The following is a 6,079-nucleotide window of genomic DNA, read 5'->3' on the forward strand; positions in this document are numbered from 1 at the left end:
ACAACCCAGATAATCACGATGGTGTGATCATTCACCTAGAGCGAGACATCCTAGAATGTGAAGTCAAGTGGGCCTTAGGAAACATCGCTACGAACAAAGCTAGTGGAGCTAATGGAATTCCATTGGGCTATTTCAAATTCTAAAAGATGATGCTGTGAAAGTGCTGCACTCAATATGCCAAATTTGGAAAACACAGCAGTGGCCACAGGACTGGAAAAGGTCAATTTTCATTCCAATTCCAAAGAAAGCAATGCCAAAGAATGCTCAAGTTCAGTTCAGTTCAGCTCAGTCGCTCAGTCGTGTCCGACTCTTTGCGACCCCATGAATCACAGCACGCCAGGCCTCCCTGTTCATCACCAACTCCCGGAGTTCACTCAGATTCACATCCATCGAGTCAGTGATGCCATCCAGCCATCTCATCCTCGGTCGTCCCCTTCTCCTCTTGCCCCCAATCCCTCCCAGCATCAGAGTCTTTTCCAATGAGTCAACTTTTCTCATGAGGTGGCCAAAGTACTGGAGTTTCAACTTTAGCATCATTCCTTCCAAAGAAATCCCAGGGCTGATCTCCTTCAGAATGGATTGGTTGGATCTCCTTGCAGTCTAAGGGACTCTCAAGAGTCTTCTCCAACACCACAGTTCAAAAGGATCAATTCTTCGGTGCTCAGCCTTCTTCACAGTCCAACTCTCACATCCATACATGACCACAGGAAAACCCATAGCACTGACTAGACGGACCTTAGTCGGCAAAGTAATGTCTCTGCTTTTGAATATGCTATCTAGGTTGGTCATAACTTTTCTTCCAAGGAGTAAGCGTCTTTTAATTTCATGGCTGCAATCACCATCTGCAGTGATTTTGGAACCCCCCAAAATAAAGTCTGACACTGTTTCCACTGCTTCCCCATCTATTTCCCATGAAGTGATGGGACCAGATGCCATGATGTTTGTTTTCTGAATGTTGAGCTTTAAGCCAACTTTAAACTACCACACAGTTGCACTCATCTCACACGCTAGTAAAGTAATGCTCAAAATTCTCCAAGCCAGGCTTCAACAATACATGAACCATGAATTTCCAGATGTTCAAGCTGGTTTTAGAAAAGGCAGAGGAACCAGAGATCAAATTGCCAACATCTACTAGATCATTGAAAAAGCAGGAGAGTTCCAGAAAAACATCTATTTCTGCTTTATTGACTATGCCAAAGCCTTTGACTGTGTAGATCACAATAAACTTTGGAAAATTCTGAAAGAGATGGAAGCTGAAACTCCAATACTTCGGCCCCTGATGCGAAGAACTGACTCATTGGAAAAGACCCTGATGCTGGGAAAGATTGAAGGTGGGAGGAGAAGGAGATGACATAGGATAAGATAGTCAGATGGCATCACCAACTCAATGGAAATGAGTTTGAGTAAACTCCAGGAGTTGTTGCTAGACAGGGAGGCCTGGAGTGCTGCAGTCCCTGGGGTCACAAAGAGTTGGACACGACTGAATGACTGAACTGAACTGAACCACAAGCAATGTATGGCTCTTGTTTGAATCCTGACTCAAATCAGTAATACAAAGAAATTTGTGTTTTTGAAACAACTGGGGAAATTTAACTATGGAATGAACACTAGATGATATTAAGGAATTACTGCTAGTTCCCATAGTTGTAATAATAATATGGTTATATAAAAGAGAAAAACCATTTGTTAGAAATGCATATTGCTGTATAAGTGCAATAAGACTGATGAATTGTTAACTATTATTGTAGCAGGGCTGTCCTTGTTGTTTTCTACTTTGTATATATTTGAAATTTTTCATCATAAAAAATTAAACTGATAGGGCAAGTCAACTAAAAAGGGAAAAATACGAATAAGCAAAAAAAAAAAAAAAAAATCCTACTATCCAGGGATGGCTTGTTTACAGAACCAAATGGATATCTGGTAAAAGTCCTTGACTATGGCAATCAATCCTGGCTGCAAATCTGAGCTTATCTCATGCACACATCCTGTTTCTGTGCAGCCCATATGAAGTAGTCAAATGGGTTCTCAGGGGCAGGAGATTGCAGGGTTTTGTTTTTCTGTTAAGACTATTGTCTCTTAGCAGCACTACCCCGCAATGAAACAATTTCTCAGTCTCAGAGTCATCCATTGCTGCCATGAGATTTCAAGTTAATAAGCTAATGGTCAAATTGTCTGTGTCCTGCTAGCATTAGGGATGAAGTAGCTAACTACAAGTTAAATCAATAGAAACCCCTTGCCAGACTGTAAATTCTGCTTGTGGGGACCACTTTCACCTTAATCACTGTCAAATACCTGTGACCAGCATGTTAGCTGACCCCTGTTAAGCACTAATGTTTAATTGAACTGAAACCCCAGAGGAAAGAGACCACAGTAATCTGAATGCTACTTAGTAAGAAAATGTGCTGAAAGATTATGGAGATAAGTTTAGGGACTACTACCTAAAGATAATAATATTCCTTTGCCAGGCATTAGAAATTCAGGTATTAGAAAAAGAACATTGATGAGGAAAAATAAATATTAGAAGCCCAAAGCATCAGGTCAAGGTAAGATTAGGAGAGTGAAAATTTGGTTTCACTTGGTTCCTTGTCTAATGTAGTATTTTAAAAAACAACAAACAAAACCCTTTTCTCTATGCTTCTTTGTATCCTTCCCCTTCACATTATCTTCAGTGATTACAAGGTCTCATTCTACACACTGTAGGATGTCAGGGGGCTGGCAAGCTCCAAACCTGTAATTACTAAGGCTATATCTAGTGACATGTAATATACAGGACCCTACATTTTCCCTCTTTTGTCTAAAAATGAAACTCTAGTAAACTTTGTCGCTTACTTTTAAGTGTCAGCAATTAGATGAGTAGTTCCTAATTTGAAACTCCTAGTGAACTAAAATGGACGGGAATGGGCAAAATTATTCAGATGACCATTAAATCTACTACTGTGGACAAAAAGCCCTTGGAAGAGATGGAGTAGTCTTTGTTGTCAACAGAGTCCAAAATGCAGTACTTTGATGCCATCTCAAAAGTGACAGAATGATCTCTGTTTCCAAGGCACCATTCAACATCACAGTAATTCAAGTCTATGCCCAACCACTAATGCCGAAGAAGATGAAGTTCAATGGTTCTGTGAAGACCTACAAGATCTTGTAGAACCAAAACCAAAAAAAAAAGATGTCCTTTTCATCATAGGGGACTGGAATGCAAAAGTAGGAAGTCAAGAGATACCTGGAGTAACAGGCAAGTTTGACCTTGGAGTACAAAATGAAGCCGGCCAAAGGCTAACAGAGTTTTGCCAAGAGAATGTACTGGTTATAGCAAACACCCTCTGCCAACAACACAAAAAACAACTCTACACGTGGACATGACCAGGTAGTCAATACCAAAATCAGACTGATTATATTCTTTGCAGCCAAAGATGGAGAAGCTCTATACAGTCAGCAAAAACAAGACCAGGAGCTGACTGTGGCTCAAATCATGAGCTCCGTATTGCCAAATTCAGACTTAAATAGAAGGAAGTAGGGAAAACCACTAGGCCATTCAGGTATGACCTAAATCAAATCCCTTATGATTATACAGTGGAAGTGAAAAATAGGTTCAATGGACTAGATCTGGTAGACAGAGTGTCTGAAGAACTACGGATGGTGGGTCGTAACACACAGGATGCAGTGACCAAAACCATCCCCAAGAAAAAGAAAGGCAAAACGGCTGTCTGAGGAGGCCTTTCAGATAGCTGAGAAAAGAAGCAAAGCGAAAGGCAAAGGAGAAGAGGAAAGATATACCCATCCGAATGCAGGGTTCAAAGAATAGCAAGGAGAGATAAAGAAAGCCTTCCTCAGTGATCTGTGCAAAGAAATAGAGGAAAACAACAGAATGGGAAAGACTAGAGATCTCTTCAAGAAAATTAGAGATACCAAGGGAACATTTAATGCAAAGATGGGCTCAATAAAGGACAGAAATGGAATGGTATGGACCTCACAGAAGCAGAAGATATTAAGAAGAGGTGACAAGAATACACAGAATAACTATACAAAAAAATCTTAATGACCTGGGTAACAACGATGATGTGGTCACTCACCTAGGCCAGACATCCTAGAGTATGAAGTGAAGTGGGCCTTAGGAAGCATTACTACAAACAAAGCTAGTGGAAGGGATGGATTTCCAACTGAGCTATTTCAAATCTTAAAAGAATGCTGTTTAAGTGCTACACTCAATATGCCAGCAAATTTGGAAAACTCAGCAGTGGCCACAGGACTGGAAAAGGTCAGTTTTCATTCCAATCCCAAGAAGGGAAATGCCAAAGAATGTTCAAACTACTGCACAATTATGCTAATTTTACATGCTAGCATGATTATGCTCAAAATCCTTCAAGCTAGGCCTCAATATATGTGAACCGAGAGCTTCCATATGTATAAGCTAGATGTAGAAAAGGGAGAAGAATCAGAGATTAAGCTGCCAATTAAGCTGCTGGATCATAGAAAAAGTAAGGGAATTCCAGAAAAACTTTTGCTTCATTTACTACACTAAACCCTTTGACTGTATGGATCACAACAAACTGTGGAAAATTCTTAAACAGTTGGGAATACCAGACCACCTTATCTGCCTCCTGAGAAACCTGTGTGGAGATCAAGAAGCAACAGTTAGAATCAGACATGGAACAACAGACTGGTTCCAAATTCGGAAAGGAATACGTCAAGGCTATATTTGTCACCCTGCTTATTTAACTTATATGCAGAGTATGTCATATGAAATGCCAGGCTGGATGAAGCACGATCTGGAATCAAGATTGCTGGGAGAAATATCAATAACTTCAGATATGCAGATAACAACACCCTAATGGCAGAAAGCAAAGAAGAACTAAAGAGCCTCTTGATGAAAGTGAGGAGAGTGAAAAAGTTGGCTTAAAACTCAACATTCAGAAAACTATAATCATGGCCTCCAGTCCCATCACTTGATGGAAAATAGGGAAAAAGATGGAAGCAATGACAGACTTTATTTTGGGGGGCTCCAAAATCACTGCAGACGGTGACTGCAACCATGAAATTAAAAGACGCTTGCTCCTTGGAAGAAAAGCTATGACAAACCTAGACAGTGTAATAAAAAGCAGAGATATCACTTTGCCAGTAAAGGTCCATATATCAAAGCAATAGTTTTTCCAGTAGTCATGTATGGATATGAGAGTTGGATCATAAAGAAGGCTGAACACCAAAGAAATGATGCTTTCAAACTGTGGTGCCGGAGAAGACTCTTGAGAGCCCCTTGAATAGCAAGGAGATCAAACCAAGCAATCCTAAAGGAAATCAACTCTGAATATTGATTGGAAGGATTGATGTTGAAGCTGAAGCTCCAACACTTTGGCCATCTGATGCGAAGAGCTGACTCATTGGAAAAGACCCTGATGCTGGGAAAGATTGAAGGCAGGAGGAGATGACATAGGATAAGATAGTTGGATGGCATCACCAACTCGATGGACATGAGTTTGAGCAAGCTCTGGGAGTTAGTGAAGGACAGGAAGCCTGGCGTGCTGCAGTCCATGGGATCACAGAGTCAGACAGGACTAAGCGACGGAACAACAACCCCTATCTTAGGGAGAATTAGTAAAAGAAATAACATTAAGCCATTTTAAATTCAGAGAGGAAAGGCTCTGTGAAAACATGAGATACTGCTCCTCAAACACAGCTTAGACTTTGTTTCTTTAGTAAGTTTTGATACCAAAGGCTATAATAAACCAGACTTGGCAGCCTGCTTTAAGAGAACGTTGTCCTCATTCCATACTGATCCCTACTGCTTTTTTGTGTGATATTATCAACTCCTTGCTTACCCGACAAAGACATTTTCTAAAGATCTTTTTCCAGAATTAGACTTTATTGCATTCTCATTTAGTATGCTATGCTCTGGCTTCAATATCGTGAAATCAATTTCTTAAAGTCACAAAACAAGATTTTGACGTGAGGGGATGTCCCTCTTTTAGAGTTCCCTTCTGGATAAGATACTGGAGGCCTCATTGCAGGGAAGTCTTGGAAAAAAATACAATAGGAGGATGAGGGATTGTGACGGTTTGTTGTTTGTTTTTTTTTCCCCTAAAGA

This window comes from Ovis aries, chromosome 25 (genome assembly GCF_016772045.2).
Source record: "Ovis aries strain OAR_USU_Benz2616 breed Rambouillet chromosome 25, ARS-UI_Ramb_v3.0, whole genome shotgun sequence".
NCBI lineage: Eukaryota > Metazoa > Chordata > Mammalia > Artiodactyla > Bovidae > Ovis > Ovis aries.